At 45.1% G+C, this 20,290-nt stretch overlaps 1 protein-coding gene across 3 annotated transcripts in view; it reads right to left on the bottom strand.

The window, feature by feature from the left end:
* The window catches only part of LTC4S (leukotriene C4 synthase), a 174,252-nt gene that overhangs the window by 59,157 nt on the left and 94,805 nt on the right, over positions 1–20,290 (bottom strand). The window contains exon 1 of one of the 3 annotated variants that reach the window (XM_040440956.1): positions 12,296–12,390. The exons of the other annotated variants lie outside the window; for them this stretch is intronic. The gene's annotated coding sequence lies outside the window, so the exon portion shown is untranslated. Of the gene's footprint in view, positions 1–12,295; positions 12,391–20,290 lie in introns of those variants that run through there. 3 annotated transcript variants of the gene reach the window in all.

The following is a 20,290-nucleotide window of genomic DNA, read 5'->3' as shown; positions in this document are numbered from 1 at the left end:
ATTAAACTGACCTCATCAATTATAATTCTCATGGTTGTCCTAAACTAATTGTATGTGATAATGGCCCTAAGTTTACTTTCAAAAAAATTTCAGGATTAATTAAAGTCAAATGGAATTGTACATCATTGTACAGCCCCCATACGGACAAGTGGAACTCCAGAACCTGACTGTGTGGAAAGATATACAAATCGCTAATTTGGGGTGAAGGAGACTGGAAAAAGGAATTCTGGAGTTTCTCCTATGGCTCATTGTATTTCTAATCATTCTACAATAGGATATGTCCTTTGAGCTTGAGCACTATGTATCAAAGGAAAGAAGAGGTATTCAAGTGGTTTTGGAGGATTTGGTGGATTTCATCTTTCATATAGAAATTTTTTGAGAAAGTTAGTAAAGTCAAGTGTTGGAAGATTGTGAATCACTATAAAGTAGCAGTGGTATTTCTGGTACTTGTGATACCAATCAGGAAACATCCACATCAGACCAAGAGTTAAACCAGCAACAGAACAACCCGCATACCTTAAAGACTACGTGTATGGATAGGAGTTTCAAATTTCACATGTTATTTGCTGCACTGGACAATTAATATCACATGCACCATCTGCTCTTGCTATTGATCTATTGTTCATGGTTAATTCTTACATGCATCACTATGTAACTGTACATCATTATTGCACTATAAATCTATGGAGCAGGCTTATGGGCTGAGCCTGCTCTATACACCACAGGTGTGGGCTATGCATTACAGTTGCCACCCAGATGCAATGACCAGGATTGGAGATGATGCCAGTCAGGGTCACTTAACACCTCAGATGCCATGGTCAGTATGCCATATCAATAGCAACCGCAACATCTGAGTGGTTAGACAGAGGGAGGACCCCCTTCTGTCCTCTGATCTGAGTCCCCACCATGAAATTTTGGGGTTCCAATCTATAGTATTTCTATGACAGCCTGGGGCCTTGTGAAGGCTCCCAGGCCTGTCATAGCATAGCAAACTACCTGTTAAGCTATGCCAGCAGCAAGGCTTGACAGACAACCAATAAAAATCCCACTGACATTTTATTTTACGTAAAAAACACAGAAAAATTATTAATTCAAATCACCCCCTTTACTGATTTTACATATATAAATAAACAATAGAAACTGAACGCTCTAACAGAAAAAATTCATAATAAAATAAAATATATAATAAAAAAAAAATAAAAAATTTAGAAAAACTCATAGCAACAGGTCAATGATCAGCGTGCCATTTTCTAGGGAGGTTTACAACTGAAACCTGAATGCTAATGTTGGAATGAGCACCAAGATCACCTTTTCACAGAGACAGTTGTAAAACATGGAAATGTATCTTCCCCCTACCCTTGGATGTAACAACATTGAATAACAAGGAATTAAAATAAAAGCCAAATTAGTTCAAAAAGTCACATAAGTTGTTAAATCAGTCATTAAAACGTCAGTGGAGTCACCAGAAATCCCTATAATTGTCACAAGGGTGTCACGTCTTTTTGCTGACTCTGTTGTGCCTGGGGTCAGTAGGTGGCAGCGGGTGGCTACGCGCTCAGTTTCTAAAGGGATCGCTCCATGACCTAATGGTGAGAATGGATTCCGGTCTGGATTTTCCTGCTTAGGTTTACAATCCTTTTTGTCCCATTTAGGAATCTGTAGCTTTTCCTTTTAGCTGTTCTGTCAGCCACTCCCAGCTACTATATATTTTCCCTTTCTGCTTCCCTTGTTGCCAGATATAGACCATCTTTTCAGATCTTCTATTCTGACCTCTGGTGGAGTTGGAGTTGCTGTGTTGCTGTTGGAACTGGAGCTATTGGATCTCCGGTTCATTCCTGTTGTTGTCTCCTGTTGTTGTTGTCTCCCTTCGGGGATTGTTGATTGTGTTTGTGTTGTTTGTCCTTTCCCTGTTGTTACCATAGGTGTCAGTGGTGAGGACTAGTGCTCCTACCACCCTATTCACTACCTAGAGATTATTTCAGGGTAAGCCAGGGATGAGGCACGTGATTGCCGTACGGGTTAGCAGCCCATCTTGGGACGTCAGGGCAGCCAGCATAGCCAGATAGTGCCTTTCCCTGTCGGAGCCCATTGACCAGGGCCGTTGCTAGGGTCTCAAAAGATCCGGGGCCCAAGCACCAATGCATATGGCTCAAATCTCTAAGATGAACAACCGCATCCACCCCCTGCAAACACTAGCACTGATGACATTTTGCTGTACTTGCTATACAGCAGCACATACCTCTCCCATCCAGTGCTTCTCAGGTGACGTCTCCTCTGATGTAGATCTTCTCTGTCATCATCTTCTCCATTCGGTCCGGACACTTCTCTCAGCCGCCTCGTCTCTGCAGAGTGTGACGCACAGACATCTTAGCTTCCTTACTTTTCTGTACTTCTATCCTGAAGAAAAATGAGTGCCCCCATAGTAACAGTACTCCTCATAGTCCCATAGTAATTCCCTTCTAGAATGCTCTCATTAGTAATACTGCCCCCTACTGGACCCAACAGTGATAATGCTCCACAAGAGTGCCTCCATTAGTAGAAGAGCCTTCCAGTATTAATAATGCCCTCGCAGAGCCCCCAGTAGAAATAAGGCCCCCTATTATTCCCCTAGTGGTAATAAAGCTCTCTACAGACTTTCAGTAGTAATAAGGCCCCCCATAGTGCTCTTAGTAGAAATAAGGTGGATCTATAAGTCCCTCCTATAGAGCCCCCAGTAGTAATAATGTCCCCTGGATTTAAAATGCCCCCAGTATTTATATCGCCCCCTACTGTTATAATGCTCTGCTCGCCCTGAAGCTCCCCAAGTATTTATAATGCTGCCTGCATTACCCCCTGTAGTTATATTCCTCCATTTAGTGTGTTCAGAAATTATAATTCCTCAGCACCTCCGCCATACTGTCACCGCCAGCTCTCTGAGAAGGTCTGGCAGACGTTCTTCTGTACCTCTTGCATGATGTTCTTTGTTTTGGTTTCACTTTGTCATCTCCTTTCCTTCTCCCAGCTGTCACCTATTCACACTAATTGCCTCCCTTTATATTCCCTCCCATACTGCCTCACTTTGCGGTTTATACTACTTCCTGGATTGAAGTGATCACTGCTGGAGACTTCTGTTACTGCTTGTTCAGATAAGTCCTTTCTTGTATTGTGTTTACTTGCTGGCTTGATTCTAGGTGACCCTGACTCCCTCCGTATTAAGTGCAGGGAGCCGGTGGTCGTGTCATCTCACTATTATAGGGTTTTCAGGTGTCACACAGTCTAGGTACGAGGGCATGCAATCGTCTACCTCTGAGACCTTTGTATGAGCTTAGCAGTCAGGGTGAGCTCTTAGGGTTTTCCAGGGGTCACCTTTATGCTCCATAGTTTGGGATCAAGCCAGTCGGATGTTTATCCATAACTTCCAGCTATCTTCAATATCATCCGTGACACATACAGTCCCATGTAAATACCATCACACCATCTCTCCCGCCCCTTCCAATATACAGTCCCATGTAAATAAAATCACCCTCTCCCCAGCCACCTCCAACATGCAGTCCCATGTAAATAACATTACCCCTTAACATTCAATCCCATGTAAATAACATCACCCCCTCGACAGCCGCTTTCAACATACAGTCCCATGTAAATAACATCACCTCCTCAATATTCAATCTCATATAAATAACATCACTCCCTCCCCCAGACACCTTTAACATACAGTCCCATGTAAATAAAATCACCCCCTCCCCAGCCACCTCCAACACGCAGTCCCATGTAAATAACATTACCCCTTAACATTCAATCCCATGTAAATAATATCACTCCCTCCCACAGCTGCCTTCAACATGCAATCCCATATAAATAACATTACCCCTCAACATACAGTCCCATGTAAATAACATCACCCTACCCCAGCCACTTCCAAATTTCAGTCCCATGTAATTAACATCACTCCACCTCACAGTCCGATGTAAATAACTTCCCTACCTTCATCCCGAACATACAGTCCCAGTTAAATAACTACAATTTCCAACATTGCTCTGCCTCTTACACTCTCCTCATGTAGCAGACATGACTTCAGCCTCTTTCCAGGACTTCTCTTCACTGCTGAGCCGTCCTCTCCTGCACTGGTCACATGATGGTGACATCATCCCAGGTCCTTTTCAGCTACTGCATTTAGAACTGATCACATGATCTGTGATGTCATCACAGGGCCTTCAGCTCTTGCAGTGCATTAGATTCAATTGTATTGACGTCCTGAGGACGGCAATACAGTTATATCTAACAGGCAGGCAGTACATTCGGGGCTGGGACAAAACATCAGGGGCCCAGGCCCCGAATGTTTTGACCTAGCAACGCACCTGATTCGGCCGACCATAAAATGCAGCTTTCAGCAGTATTTTTCCACCTGAATCTCGGCACTAATGCCGGAAACAGGCCGGATCCCCGCTGCATCCGATTATAGTCAATGGGGCATGGCGGTGTTACAGCAGTTTCTGCCTGTGCCAAATGCAATTAACTCCAGAAGGCTGTTCCTCTACCAGAACAGTTAGTGTGAGAATAGCCTTAGACTGGCAGCCCTGATTGGATGTAAATGTTTGAGTCCCCCTATGGAACTATTTTTAAGTTCCATTGAGGGACTGAAATGTTGATTGGGTGAATTAACCACTATAATTTCCTTAGGAACCCACCCTCACTTATTAGTAAAGTAAGGTGCAGCTTGTGATCATAGTGGATAATGGAAAGGAGGGGTGAAAGGAGGTGTGGGCAGTTCTACTTACAGTGGATATGGTGGAGACCTAAGTACTCAGAGGCTTTACATGTCCTGAAAGTGGTTGCGGTTGTATGGGGCCGCATTACAAGTATTATTATGGGGCCCATGGTTAATCGTTACTTAGATATTACATTTTTACATCTCTATATTATTAGTCCATAAAAATTTAGGACTTTTTTCTAGTGTTCATAATAAATAAATAAATGATTCATGATGTTTTTGAAGCTGGAGGAGCTTGTGCAGATCATTGTTGTTATAAATCTCATCATTTTGTTCCAGTCTTTCCTCACCACAATCAAATGTGCAGGAAAACCCCCATTATCATTTGACAGGATATCCTGTCAACATGATCCCAAAGCACATGGTAGTGAGGAGAGGTAGAAATACAACCATAAAAAGTTACTTATTGCAAAACTACGGTATTATAGAGGACACATAACCTCTCCTTTGCTATTGCTTGGGTGCAACAAAAGCAATGGTGACGCCCTAATTGCACCAAAGGCCTAATTGTATATTGAGAAAATGTATTATAACTCGAGAACGGAGCCTCAGATCAACAGGTGAACCATAGCTATGTGTCTAGGAAAACAGTTTGATACAGAGGTCCCTGGTGACAGATTCCCTTTAAATTACAGCAGTTATGGCTAAAGAACATTTGGTTAAAACGATGTCCCCCTGGAGACCATGCGCAGTTTTGTCATCACTTTTCAAATTTGTAAAATAGCAAAAAAAGTTGACAATTTTTTGCACACATTTGTGACACGTCACCTTTTGCGACTTATACTGGCACAGATTACCCCAAAAACTAGGTCCAGCACTAATATATTATCTAATATGTGTGTTACAAAAAATACAACGAACATTTAAAGGAGAATTTCAGGTGAGGTTTAAAAAATACATTTAAAAAGGTATTACAGTCATTAAATGTATCCGCTATCCATGAGATAGATCAGTGGGGTCTGGTCGCCTTGTAGTATGAAATCAAGTTTAATTTAAATTCAACCATGAAATGTTGTTTTTAAACACTGAATTTCATTTTAAAATTAGAATCAGTCATCAAAGTAATTCGGGGATTACGAAGTTTTGTAGTTACCCTAGTTGGGCTAATTCATATGTCCATGTCCCTTTCATACTGTAGACACAAAGATCCAAGTTCAGGAATTGTGTCAGTGTTTTTTTCGCTGTTAGCAATGTGGGCACATATGAACATGGGACCAACACAGATGCCTGCAGCTGCCAAGTGCACATGCACGGTGGCTAATCCCTCTCTGTTTGGGCCACATGTGCAGTGTTGGGAGGACACACCCTTTCTTCTCTTGGGGCCCACCCTGGACTTTTGGGTGCTCCAGCCTGGTGGTGGCTGGGGTGCCCTTGATGTTAGGTAGATGGGTACAAGGCGGTAGGGCAGATAATGGAGACCAGCGGATGTATGGTGGAGTCATAGACCTGGCCAAAGACCAGGCCAATAACAAGAGAAAGTCTCTTTTTACTGAGTAGATGATGGAGGTTGTAGTACGGATGCAAGCCATAGGCGCAGTTATATGACACAAGAAGTCTCTCCCAAAGTTTGAATGTAAGGGGTGGCAATGATGGTAAGTAGTCCTTCCTGAGTCTCTCTCTAAATCCTTTTTGCAATCTTCCCAAGTAACACTCAATATATTTTCTGCAAAGCCCAGTCTGAGGGAGAAGCTAGTGTAGTCCGCATTGCATGATCCAGTGAGTCTGGCCAGAGCACCCAGGAGCCCCCTCCTACCTGTGCAGTGTGAGACCTGCTCCAAAAGTTCTCCATTCCTCTATGATGAGTAGCAGGAAAGATACCTACAGAAAGTGTAGGACCTGGTGAGTACATGTGCAGAGATGGTTAAGATAACTTTGGATAACTTTGCTGCATGCGGATGGATTGTAGCCTCTGGCACCTATCACATTTGTGAGAGACTTACACATCTGTAGTCAATTTAGGAAGATTGTAAAGTGTTTAGAGAGAAACTCGGGAACTGCTGTTATCATCATTGCTGCCTCTACACAGCTGTTGGGAGAAGCAGAAATGTGCCTGATCTAAGCTTGTACTGCATCATCCATCATCCGTAGTAAGGATAATTCACTAAACTGGGCCTGGTCTTTGTCCCCACCATTCGCCAGCCCTCACTCTACCTGACCGCCTACCTTACACCCTGCCAACCGTTCACCATCAAGGACACCCCACATAACACCAGGTAGGAGCCCCAAGTCCAGTATATGCCTGGGGGAAGAAATGGGTGCACCCTATATCCACTGTGCATGGCCCAGGGAGAGCCAAGGTAAGGACCACCACCGTGAACTATGAGTACCATCACCATCATAGCCACTACCACTCCTCCCATCCTTTCCTCCCCTCCGGGTTGGTGCACATGCTGTGCTCCCTGCTTAAAATATGGCCCCCACACTGTACACCTGATAAAATATAGGTCCCACATTGTGTTTCTAATTTAATATGGTCTCCTTACTGTGTCCCCTGATTTAATATGGCACCCACAATGTGCCCCCTGATCAAAAATGGCCCCCTTACTGTGCCCCTTTATTTAATATGGCCCCCACAGTATGCCCCCACATTAAAAAAATGTCCACGCACCCCTTGTAAAGCATACTTACCTGCCGAGAATCCGATGCCGCCAACTGGACAGTGCTTCTCAGGAGAGGATTAGCCTGTTGCCAGTCTCCTGAGGGACGACGAAGGTGGCATATGGACATCATTTCCAACTGTATCATAGAGAAGGCACCATGCAACAAGGCAGGGAGCCAAGCAGGGCTCCCTGGCACCCTGCAGCGCTGTTAACATCTTCAATTCTATCTGCGTCTTAAAGGGTTAACTAACCTTTTAGACAAGTTTATTTTTAAAAAATTCTAAATGACAGGAAACAAATTTTTTCTGTATACTTTATTCATCAATTTTACTGCAAAAATAGTAATTTGAAGTTCAGGTGTCTATTTGGAATCCGTCCACTCATACACCGCTAAAATGTATGTGGTGTATGGATTCAACAGTACTGTTGGAAAAGGGGCCGCAGCAAACTCTGTACAGGCAGCAGCACACATTACTGCTCCTGCCTGTACACGCTCCTCTCAGCTAAATCCTGGTATAACACATCAGTACAGGAAATTCTGCAAACATGGATGTGCTAGGCTGGAGCAGTGATGCGTCAGGATGTGCAGGAGGCCCCAATTCCAGCAGAATTTTTGAATCTACACCGCATACATGTCAGTGGTGTGTATGCATTCCAAAGGGTTATAGGCGCCTGAACTTCAGGTGCCTAGTTATTCATTGAAACAGTAAAATCGATAAATAAAGTATATTACAAAAATTTGTTTGAGAGAATTTAGAATATTTTTAAATAAACTAGTTTAAAAGGTTAGTTACCCTTTAACCTCTTCCCGATCATTTAATAAAAAAAAAACATCTGCATTCGGGTATATAAAGATGGCGCCTCCTCCATGAGTGCAGCGGGTGCCATAGCCGCAGGTGCCTGCTGTTTTAAACAGCAGACACCTGGGGCTAACGTATGCGATTGATGATAACGTTGATAGCACATATTTAATCTAGTGCCGGCTCCAGGTTCATGTGGGACCTTGGGCGATAAAGTCTCAGTGGGCCCCCTTGTGGCATTTTGCACAACGCATTCAGTAATGAAACTGCATGTATTATAGATGTTACCAAATACAATAGACAGAGCAGCTACAGAGTAGATATACTTGAATCAGTACTTACAGTACAGACCAAAAGTTTGGACACACCTTCTCATTCAAAGAGTTTTCTTTATTTTCATGACTATGAAAATTGTAGATTCACACTGAAGGCATCAAAACTATGAGAAACACATGTGGAATTATATACATAACAAACAAGTGTGAAACAACTGAAAATATGTCATATTCTAGGTTCTTCAAAGTAGCCACCTTTTGCTTTGATCACTGCTTTGCACACTCTTGGCATTCTCTTGATGAGCTTCAAGAGGTAGTCCCCTGAAATGGAGATAGCTTTGTTAAATTTATTTCCTACAGCCACTAAAACCTTAAACATAGGTATATATAAACAACTGATTAATGCAGCTAGATTCCTGATCCCACTTAATTGGCTGTCACCAGAAGTCCCGTCGATTGAAAAATGGTGTTCTAGAGTAGACCAGATATATAGGCTTGAGGAAATATCCAACTGGGAATGTAGATCTATTCATAAATTTAGATCCATCTGGCTGGCTTGGGAAACTTACAGAAGTTTCAAGAAGATATAGATACCGGTCGCTCAGTGGTAGTGGGGACTCTCTCAATTCTCACATTTCCTTCCCCATTCGGTATAACATAAACACAATCACACAATTACATGGGAAGGTAGTCGCATTGGCTCGGGAGTTGGTCCAGGGCTGTGACACCTCTCTTGGAATATAACCCTTTTACCAGAACAGTAGTTACCTATTATTGAAATATTATTATTGGAATAATACTAATAATAAAAATAATCGTCGTTATGTCTTATATTCATCTTGTGATCTAAATACATCATAATGTTTGTGATCTGTATTTTTTATGTGGTGCATGGAGACCTGTCATAACTCTCCTACGCACTTCTGTTATTTGTATTCTTGCTTTTACAAATAAAGCTTTTTTGAAAATAAAAAAAATAAAATAAAAAAAATAAAAAAATAAATAAAAAAGCAGCTAAGTAAAGAAAAACGAGTGTCCATCATTACTTTAAGAAATGAAGGTCAGTCAGTCAGCCAAAAAATTGGAAAAACTTTGAAAGTAAGGGCTATTTGACCATGAAGGAGAGTGATGGGGTGCTGCGCCAGATGACCTGGCCTCCACAGTCACTGGACCTGAACCCAATCGAGATGGCGAGATGGTTTGGGGTGAGCTGGACCGCAGAGTGAAGGCAAAAGGGCCAACAAGTGCTAAGCATCTCTGGGAACTCCTTCAAGACTGTTGGAAGACCATTTCAGGGGACTACATTTTGAAGCTCATCAAGAGAATGCCAAGAGTGTGCAAAGCAGTAATCAAAGCAAAAGGTGGCTACTTTGAAGAACCTAGAATATGACATATTTTCAGTTGTTTCACACTTGTTTGTTATGTATATAATTCCACATGTGTTAATTCATAGTTTTGATGCCTTCATAGTCATGAAAATAAAGAAAACTCTTTGAATGAGAAGGTGTGTCCAAACTTTTGGTCTGTACTGTATATTATGTGCCGAGTGTTTCAGTCCCACAGGTCTACTCATAGTACTCAGTTTTTAACTGTACACCCACCGTTTAAAGAGAAACTACAGACATTGAATATTCTGCAGACTGGTAGAGGGTTGCTTAGTTGGAGGCACTTTGCCCCACTTTATGCTTATAATTCTGATGTGTGGCCAGCCTTCTCTTACTGGCTGCTCACACTCTGCACTGGCACCTAGCCTGCTGGGCTTTCCTGTGGCTTCATGACAGGTAACAAAGCCAACAGCTACTATCGGGTGAGAGCCGAGGTGTAATTATTCCCTCTTTGTGCCAGCACACAGTAGTAATGCCCACATTGTACCCCTCACAGTAGTAATGCCCACATGTGCCCCTTTACAGTAGTTATGCCCACACTGTGTTCCCTTCACAGTAGTAATGCCCACATTGTGCCTTCCAAAGTAGTAATGCCTACATGTGCCCCCTTCACAAAAGCTATGGCCAGCTATGTGTCCCCTTAACAGTTGCTATGCCCAGATATGCCCCCTCATAGTAGTTATGCCAAGATATGTCTCCGCCTCACAGTAGATATGGCAAGATATGTGCCCCATCACAGTAGATATGCCAAGATATGTGCCCCCCCACAGTAGATGTGGCCAAGATATGTGCCCCTTCTCAAGAAGTCAAAGAAACAAATAGTAAATATTCACTTGGTTCCTCCCATGATCTGCGTTCCCAAGCAGCAGCAGGATACTGTGACACATCGTGCTGCTGTGTAGGAGGAGGAGTAGAGGTTGACTCCCAGCCTGCCCCACTCCTCCTCCAACACAGACCAGCAGCACGATGTGTAAGGACATCGTACTGCTGCTGCTGTGTAGCGCCAGCAGGTGAATGGTGGAGCGAGGAGCAAATGGCTCTCTGCTTCACTATTACAATCAGCTGTGGGCTTCCCCAAGAAGCAGTGGACCCTGGCACTTCCCCGGGTATATGGGTGCTGACGCTAGCCCTGATTTAACCCTTCAGATGCCAAATGTGACCATGGCATCTGAGAGCTGAAGAACCGAGAACACGTGCTCCCAGCTGTCAACCAGCTAGCAAGGATCAGGGAAGCCGGATGGTGTGTGCGGCAGCCTAGATCCTCCTGAACAATCCGAAGCTGCTTTACATAGGTTCCTATGGAGAGCCTGCTTGTGGCAGGGTTCCATAGGAACACAGTGAAATTCTTGTAGACACCAATGATAATGCAATGGAGTCTATGAGAGAAGCAATCTAATGATCGCCTATTCAAGTTCCCTAGGGAAACTATTAAAAAGTGTAAAGAGAGAAAAAAGTTTTTCAAATATTTAACAAAAAATGTAAAATATAAAAATTAAAATCACCCCCCTTTCCCCAAAATTAAAATAAAAATACATTTTAAAAAATAAACATCATGAGCACTGCCACATGCAAAAACGCCCGTACTTTGAAAATATTTATCCCTTACGGAGAAACTGAAAAGAAGCCAAAATGGCCGATTCAACGTTTTCTTGGTCACTTCACCTCCCACAATTTTTTTTCGAAAAGTGATCAAAAACTCGTACATACTTCAATCTAAAAACTACAGATTGTCTCGCAAAAAATCACACGCACATACAGCTCAGTAAACATAAAAATAAAAAAGTTATGGGGATCTTAATATGACGATGCAAAAAGCTAATTATTCCACCCCATTTAGAATTTATTTTCTGCTTCCCACCACATGGTATGCAACTGTAAATGGTGCCATTAGAAAGTACAACTTGTCTTGCAAAAAGCAAGACCTCATACAGCTATGTGAATGGAAAAATAAAAAAGTTATGGCTCTGGGAAAGCAGGGAGTAAAAGAGCAAAAAAGAAAAAAACTGTCAAATAAAGACCAACCCTGGTCTGGAGAGAGGTGGGGGGACAAGAAAGAAGTGGAAAAGTGGCTAACATGTCTAGCAAGATGCCCCAAATCTACCACACGGTGTGAGCCACTGTGATACATTTGTCCCGTGTTTTGCTTACATTATCTGGTCCAGTAGAGACAGTAGTGATAAATGTTCCCAATGTTTAGATAGTAGAACATACTCCTAAGAAATCTTAGGAATTCAATGCAATAACAGGGTATCTATAGGCGTGCATTCATGGGGAAAAAAACAAACAAAGGCTTTGTGTATAAGGAATTTTCTTCCAGTCATCTAGGCAGAGTGTAAAGCATGCTTGCCCTCTCGGCTCGTTGCATTCAGAAAGAATAGCTTGCCAGTGCAGCCTCACACATTGTGAATACTAAAACAAGGCAGGAAAAATAATCTGTGCGGCTGCAGCGGAGATTATCTTATTCTGCATTCATGCTGTTACTCACGTTTATTCTTCAGAAATGATGCAGGTAGCCCTGCTGTGCCTCATCTGTGATCGGGTGTCAGTGCAGCGTAAACGTCCTGGGCAGCCTGCCTGATCTAATAGTATGGGTGTAAACAATGGTGTGCTAGCCAGCATGATGTCCGGCACTAAACAATGTGAAGGGCACCTTAAAGGGGTTATCCTGTAGTTAATGTAAAACATGTAAATCAGACATCATAGTGCATGACTAACAAAGCTAGAACCAGCCATGTACCTCACATGGATGCAGAATTCTTCTCATTCGTTGTTCCAATTGCTCTGCAAGATGTATTTCAAACTGCTACAGCTCTCTGGCTATCACAGGTCTGGGGCGTGCCCTTCCTCAGGGAGCATGTCTATTCTGCTGCAGCTCTCTGGCTATCACAGGTCTGGGGCGTGTCCTTCCTCAGGGAGCATGTCTATTCTGCTGCAGCTCTCTGGCTATCACAGGTCTGGGGCGTGCCCTTCCTCAGGGAGCATGTCTATTCTGCTGCAGCTCTCTGGCTATCACAGGTCTGGGGCGTGTCCTTCCTCAGGGAGCATGTCTATTCTGCTGCAGCACTCTCCCTGCAACTGTAATAGATCCTAACAGTAGATAGGGCTGGTGGGAGCAGAAGGATGAAACTGGGCATGTATGATGTAAAGGGGGAATATTAATCACCAATATTTATGCAAATATCGATAATTAATATTCATAAATGGGAGGAGCCACCTAGTGATAACTCCGCCCATTTATGCCTTTATATAATAATAACAATACCTTCGCTATGCTCTACACTGATCACTTATGCTAACTGCAAGCGCCTTACTAACTCGCTACCGCTAACAAGTACACGCCACACAAAAGGGTACAAATATAACAGTATTTATTACACCACGCAATACACTAACAATACACTACGCACGCAGTACACTACAATACACTACGCACGCAGTACACTACAATACACTACGCACGCAGTACACTACAATACAGCACTAAATATACAATCCTAAACTACACTACACGTTCCCAATTCCACCCATCAACTATCTATACAATACACACATTCAATATTAACAGAACCCACCCCACCTGACTATTCACTGTCCCTAGGGGGTATGACGAAGGGTTAAAAGGATTGTTTGCAGAGCAGAAGCATGCTCTACAGGACCAGGGTAACCACTAGGGGTTAATCAGGGTTAGGGTTCCAGGGATCAGTAGGGGAACCAGGGATCAGGGTAATAAAGGGTTAATCAGGGGAGGTGGTGTATTGGTGGGATAGGGGTGGATCAGGGGTTGCAGGATCAGGGGTACAACAGGGGAACAGGGATAAGGGGTGGGGGACTTAAGGGTTAATATCGTTGGTGGTATAGGGAGTGATACTAGTATACTTGCTCGTTCGTCCAGGGGGGGGGTCCCGATCCTCTCTCCTGAAGGCAGCCTTGAGCGCCGATCGCGCTCTCCCATCTGTCCGGGCAGCTGCCACGTGGGAGGCCCTGACTCCCGGAACGCAGGACGCGCTCCTCTGCCAGGTGGGGCCCAGATCCTTGAGCCGGAGGGGGGGGGGGCGCTTCGTCCTAAGCGCCGATGCGCTTATCCAGGTGGGGGGGCCCTTTCCTCCCTCCCAGAGTGCCGGGGCCGCCGGATATTTATCCCCCGGCGGCCCGCACTCCCGCGCCACCAGGGGGTGCGCGCGCGCACCCACTTCACAGTGCAGGACACGTGGGCCGGCGCGGTGAGATGACGTCACCGCGCCTGCCCGCGCATCCCTGCACGCGCGCCGCAGGGCCGCGTGCACTTGCTGACAGGCGGGAGATCCTTTGATCTCCCGACTGTAGCTCCCAGCATTCCGGACATCGCAATGGTAATTGCGATGCCAGAATGCACATAATAGAGTGAGCGGAGGTATCTCCTCTCTCTCTATTATGCTTAATTATCTCCAGCAGGACTGCAGATAATTAGAACAAAAGGATTCAAATTCAATAGAATTTGAATCCTTTTGAGGTCACCAGAATGACAGGACCTTGTCCGGTCATCCTGGCGCCTTCACCCAGATTACATCAATGTAAATGCTTGGGGCACATTTACATTGATGCATCTGTGTCCATGTAAGGGGGGGGGGGGGGGTTTATATGGTATGGGGATATGACAAGGGGACATAATATGAATATACATGTGTATCGATGCTTGGGGCACATCCATACACATGTATACATTAATCATACTTCTAAGGGGGATTATATAAGGGGCCACATATTATCAGGGGCACATCACAAGCTCCTACATTATCAGGGGCACATCACAAGCCCCTACATTATCAGGGGCACAAGCCCCTACATTGGGGGCACAAGCCCCTACATTATCAGGGGGGCACAAGCACCTACATTATCAGGGGACACATATTTCCCACAGGGGCCAGCATGAGCCCCTGGGGATCACCATGGGCAGACGTGCGCAGATGCTGGGCACATCTGCGCACATCGTCCCATGCTGCTATGTCTAATATATGCACATATATACCATACATGCCCGCACGTGTTTGCAGGCATGCATGGATATATATGCATATGTCTCAACCGTTCCTCAACATATGACCACCTAAGTGAGGTGGACAGAGGAATAAGAACAAATAGAAGTTGGGCCTATATAGACGCTTTTTATTGATTAAAACCACTCGGTGGTTATGCTTCATTTTTAATTACATGCAGTTACAAAAGTATTCAGATCCAAGAGCTGTTTTTAAAAATAAAGAATATTTGTCAGGGAATATCCCCTTTAAATATGCTTTATCTAGTACAATTCTAGTCACATGCAGCCACCCCCTCCACAACTAGTACCGTGCAGACACCCCCTCCACAACTAGTACTGTGCAGACACCCCCTCCACAACTAGTACTGTGCAGACACCCCCTCCACAACTAGTACCGTGCAGACACCCCCTCCACAACTAGTACTGCGCAGACACCCCCTCCACAACTAGTGGAGGAGGTGCAGTAGACATCGCTTATCTAGACTTTAGTAAGGCTTTTGATACTGTCCCACATAGAAAGCTTATCAATAAAGTGCAGTCTTTGGGCTTGGACTCCCATATTGTTGAATGGATTAGGCAGTGGCTGAGGGACAGGCAACAGAGGGTTGTAGTCAATGGAGTATATTCAGACCAAGGTCTTGTTACCAGTGGGGTACCTCAGGGATCTGTTCTGGGACCCATATTGTTTAATATCTTTATCAGCGAAATTGCAGAAGGCCTCGATGGTAAGGTGTGTCTTTTTGCTGATGACACAAAGATTTGTAACAGGGTTGATGTTCCTGGAGGGATACACCAAATGGAAAAGGATTTAGGAAAACTAGAGGAATGGTCAAAAATCTGGCAACTAAAATGTAATGTTGATAAGTGCAAGATAATGCACCTGGGGCGTAAAAACCCAAGGGCAGAATATAAAATCAGTGATACAGTCCTAACCTCAGTATCTGAGGAAAGGGATTTAGGGGTCATTATTTCAGAAGACTTAAAGGTAGGCAGACAATGTCATAGAGCAGCAGGAAATGCTAGCAGAATGCTTGGGTGTATAGGGAGAGGCATTACCAGTAGAAAGAGGGAGGTGCTCATGCCGCTCTACAGAGCACTAGTGAGACCTCATTTGGAGTATTGTGCTCAGTACTGGAGACCATATCTCCAGAAGGATATTGATACTTTGGAGAGAGTTCAGAGAAGAGCTACTAAACTGGTACATGGATTGCAGGATAAAACTTACCAGGAAAGATTAAAGGACCTTAACATTATAGCTTGGAAGAAAGACGAGACAGAGGGGATATGATAGAAACTTTTAAATACATAAAGGGAATCAACAAGGTAAAAGAGGAGAGAATATTTAAAAGAAGAAAAACTGCTACAAGAGGACATAGTTTTAAATTAGAGGGGCAAAGGTTTAAAAGTAATATCAGGAAGTATTACTTTACTGAGAGAGTAGTGGATGCATGGAATAGCCTTCCTGCAGAAGTGGTAGCTGCAAATACAGTGAAGGAGTTTAAGCATGCATGGGATAGGCATAAGGCCATCCTTCATATAAGATAGGGCCAGGGGCTATCCATAGTATTTAGTATATTGGGCAGACTGGATGGGCCAAATGGTTCTTATCTGCCGACACATTCTATGTTTCTATGTTTCTAGTACTGTGCAGCCACCCCCTCCACAACTAGTACTGTGCAGCCACCCCCTCCACAACTAGTACTGTGCAGCCACCCCCTCCACAACTAGTACTGTGCAGCCACCCCCTCCACAACTAGTACCGTGCAGCCACCCCCTCCACAACTAGTACTGTGCAGCCACCCCCTTCACAACTAGTACTGTGCAGCCACCCCCTCCACAACTAGTACCGTGCAGCCACCCCCTCCACAACTAGTACTGTGCAGCCACCCCCTTCACAACTAGTACCGTGCAGACACCCCCTCCACAACTAGTACTGTGCAGCCACCCCCTCCACAACTAGTACCGCGCAGACACCCCCTCCACAACTAGTACCGTGCAGACACCCCCTCCACAACTAGTACCGTGCAGCCACCCCCTCCACAACTAGTACCGTGCAGCCACCCCCTCCACAACTAGTACCGTGCAGCCACCCCCTCCACAACTAGTACCGTGCAGCCACCCCCTCCACAACTAGTACTGTGCAGCCACCCCCTCCACAACTAGTACCGTGCAGCCACCCCCTCCACAACTAGTACCGTGCAGACACCCCCTTCAAAACTAGTACAGTGCAGCCACCCTCTCCACAACTAGTACTGTGCAGACACCCCCTCCACAACTAGTACCGTGCAGACACCCCCTCCACAACTAGTACCGTGCAGACACCCCCTCCACAACTAGTATTGTGCAGCCACCCCCTTCACAATTAGTACTGTGCAGCCACCCCCTCCACAACTAGTACTGTGCAGCCACCCCCTCCACAACTAGTACCGTGCAGACACCCCCTCCACAACTAGTACCGTGCAGACACCCCCTCCACAACTAGTACTGTGCAGACACCCCCTCCACAACTAGTACCGTGCAGCCACCCCCTCCACAACTAGTACTGTGCAGCCACCCCCTCCACAACTAGTACTGTGCAGCCACCCCCTCCACAACTAGTACTGTGCAGCCACCCCCTCCACAACTAGTACCGTGCAGACACCCCCTCCACAATTAGTACCGTGCAGACACCCCCTTCACAACTAGTACAGTGCAGCCACCCCCTCCACAACTAGTACTGTGCAGCCACCCCCTCCACAACTAGTACCGTGCAGACACCCCCTCCACAACTACACTGCATGCAGAATTATTAGGCAAATGAGTATTTTGACCACATCATCCTCTTTATGCATGTTGTCTTACTCCAAGCTGTATAGGTTCGAAAGCCTACTACCAATTAAGCATATTAGGTGATGTGCATCTCTGTAATGAGAAGGGGTGTGGTCTAATGACATCAACACCCTATATCAGGTGTGCATAATTATTAGGCAACTTCCTTTCCTTTGGCAAAATGGGTCAAAAGAAGGACTTGACAGGCTCAGAAAAGTCAAAAATAGTAAGATATCTTGCAGAGGGATGCAGCACTCTTAAAATTGCAAAGCTTCTGAAGCGTGATCATCGAACAATCAAGCGTTTCATTCAAAATAGTCAACAGGGTCGCAAAAAGCGTGTGGAAAAACCAAGGCGCAAAATAACTGCCCATGAACTGAGAAAAGTCAAGCGTGCAGCTGCCAAGATGCCACTTGCCACCAGTTTGGCCATATTTCAGAGCTGCAACATCACTGGAGTGCCCAAAAGCACAAGGTGTGCAATACTCAGAGACATGGCCAAGGTAAGAAAGGCTGAAAGACGACCACCACTGAACAAGACACACAAGCTGAAACGTCAAGACTGGGCCAAGAAATATCTCAAGACAGATTTTTCTAAGGTTTTATGGACTGATGAAATGAGAGTGAGTCTTGATGGGCCAGATGGATGGGCCCGTGGCTGGATTGGTAAAGGGCAGAGAGCTCCAGTCCGACTCAGACGCCAGCAAGGTGGAGGTGGAGTACTGGTTTGGGCTGGTATCATCAAAGATGAGCTTGTGGGGCCTTTTCGGGTTGAGGATGGAGTCAAGCTCAACTCCCTGTCCTACTGCCAGTTTCTGGAAGACACCTTCTTCAAGCAGTGGTACAGGAAGAAGTCTGCATCCTTCAAGAAAAACATGATTTTCATGCAGGACAATGCTCCATCACACGCGTCCAAGTACTCCACAGCGTGGCTGGCAAGAAAGGGTATAAAAGAAGAAAATCTAATGACATGGCCTCCTTGTTCACCTGATCTGAACCCCATTGAGAACCTGTGGTCCTTCATCAAATGTGAGATTTACAAGGAGGGAAAACAGTACACCTCTCTGAACAGTGTCTGGGAGGCTGTGGTTGCTGCTGCACGCAATGTTGATGGTGAACAGATCAAAACACTGACATAATCCATGGATGGCAGGCTTTTGAGTGTCCTTGCAAAGAAAGGTGGCTATATTGGTCACTGATTTGTTTTTGTTTTGTTTTTGAATGTCAGAAATGTATATTTGTGAAAGTTGAGATGTTATATTGGTTTCACTGGTAAAAATAAATAATTGAAATGGGTATATATTTGTTTTTTGTTAAGTTGCCTAATAATTATGCACAGTAATAGTCACCTGCACACACAGATATCCCCCTAAAATAGCTAAAACTAAAAACAAACTAAAAACTACTTCCAAAAATATTCAGCTTTGATATTAATGAGTTTTTTGGGTTCATTGAGAACATTGAGAATTGTTGTTCAATAATAAAATTAATCCTCAAAAATACAACTTGCCTAATAATTCTGCACTCCCTGTAGTACCGTGCAGACACCCCCTCCACAACTAGTACCGTGCAGCCACCCCCTCCACAACTAGTACCGTGCAGCCACCCCCTCCACAACTAGTACCGTGCAGACACCCCCTCCACAATTAGTACCGTGCAGACACCCCCTTCACAACTAGTACAGTGCTGCCACCCCCTCCACAACTAGTACTGTGCAGCCACCCCCTCCACAACTAGTACTGTGCAGCCACCCCCTTCACAACTAGTACCGTGCAGACACCCCCTCCACAACTAGTACTGTGCAGCCACCCCCTTCACAACTAGTACCGTGCAGACACCCCCTCCACAACTAGTACTGTGCAGCCACCCCCTCCACAACTAGTACCGCGCAGACACCCCCTCCACAACTAGTACTGTGCAGACACCCCCTCCACAACTAGTACCGTGCAGCCACCCTCTCCACAACTAGTACCGTGCAGCCACCCCCTCCACAACTAGTACCGTGCAGCCACCCCCTCCACAACTAGTACTGTGCAGCCACCCCCTCCACAACTAGTACCGTGCAGCCACCCCCTCCACAACTAGTACCGTGCAGCCACCCCCTCCACAACTAGTACCGTGCAGACACCCCCTCCACAATTAGTACCGTGCAGACACCCCCTTCACAACTAGTACAGTGCAGCCACCCCCTCCACAACTAGTACTGTGCAGACACCCCCTCCACAACTAGTACCGTGCAGACACCCCCTCCACAACTATTACCGTGCAGACACCCCCTCCACAACTAGTACTGTGCAGCCACCCCCTTCACAATTAGTACTGTGCAGGCACCCCCTCCACAACTAGTACTGTGAAGCCACCCCCTCCACAACTAGTACCGTGCAGGCACCCCCTTTACAACTGGAACCATGCAGGCACCCCCTCCACAACTAGTACTGTGCAGGCACCCCCTCCACAACTAGTACCGTGCAGGCACCCCCTCCTGAGTTTTAGGATGTATCCCAGAATATTGCACGTGCACTAGCTACATCGTATCACATTGTGAACTGGATTTTGAACCTGTCTTTGTATCAGTAAGTATAGCCTCTTCTATATCAGTAATAGCTTGTTTCCCAAGGGAAAAAACACCCACTAAGATTATATCTATTTCTAGCATTAA

Source organism: Bufo bufo, chromosome 1 (genome assembly GCF_905171765.1).
Source record: "Bufo bufo chromosome 1, aBufBuf1.1, whole genome shotgun sequence".
Classification (NCBI taxonomy): domain Eukaryota; kingdom Metazoa; phylum Chordata; class Amphibia; order Anura; family Bufonidae; genus Bufo; species Bufo bufo.
This window is presented reverse-complemented; position numbering and strand designations above follow the sequence as displayed.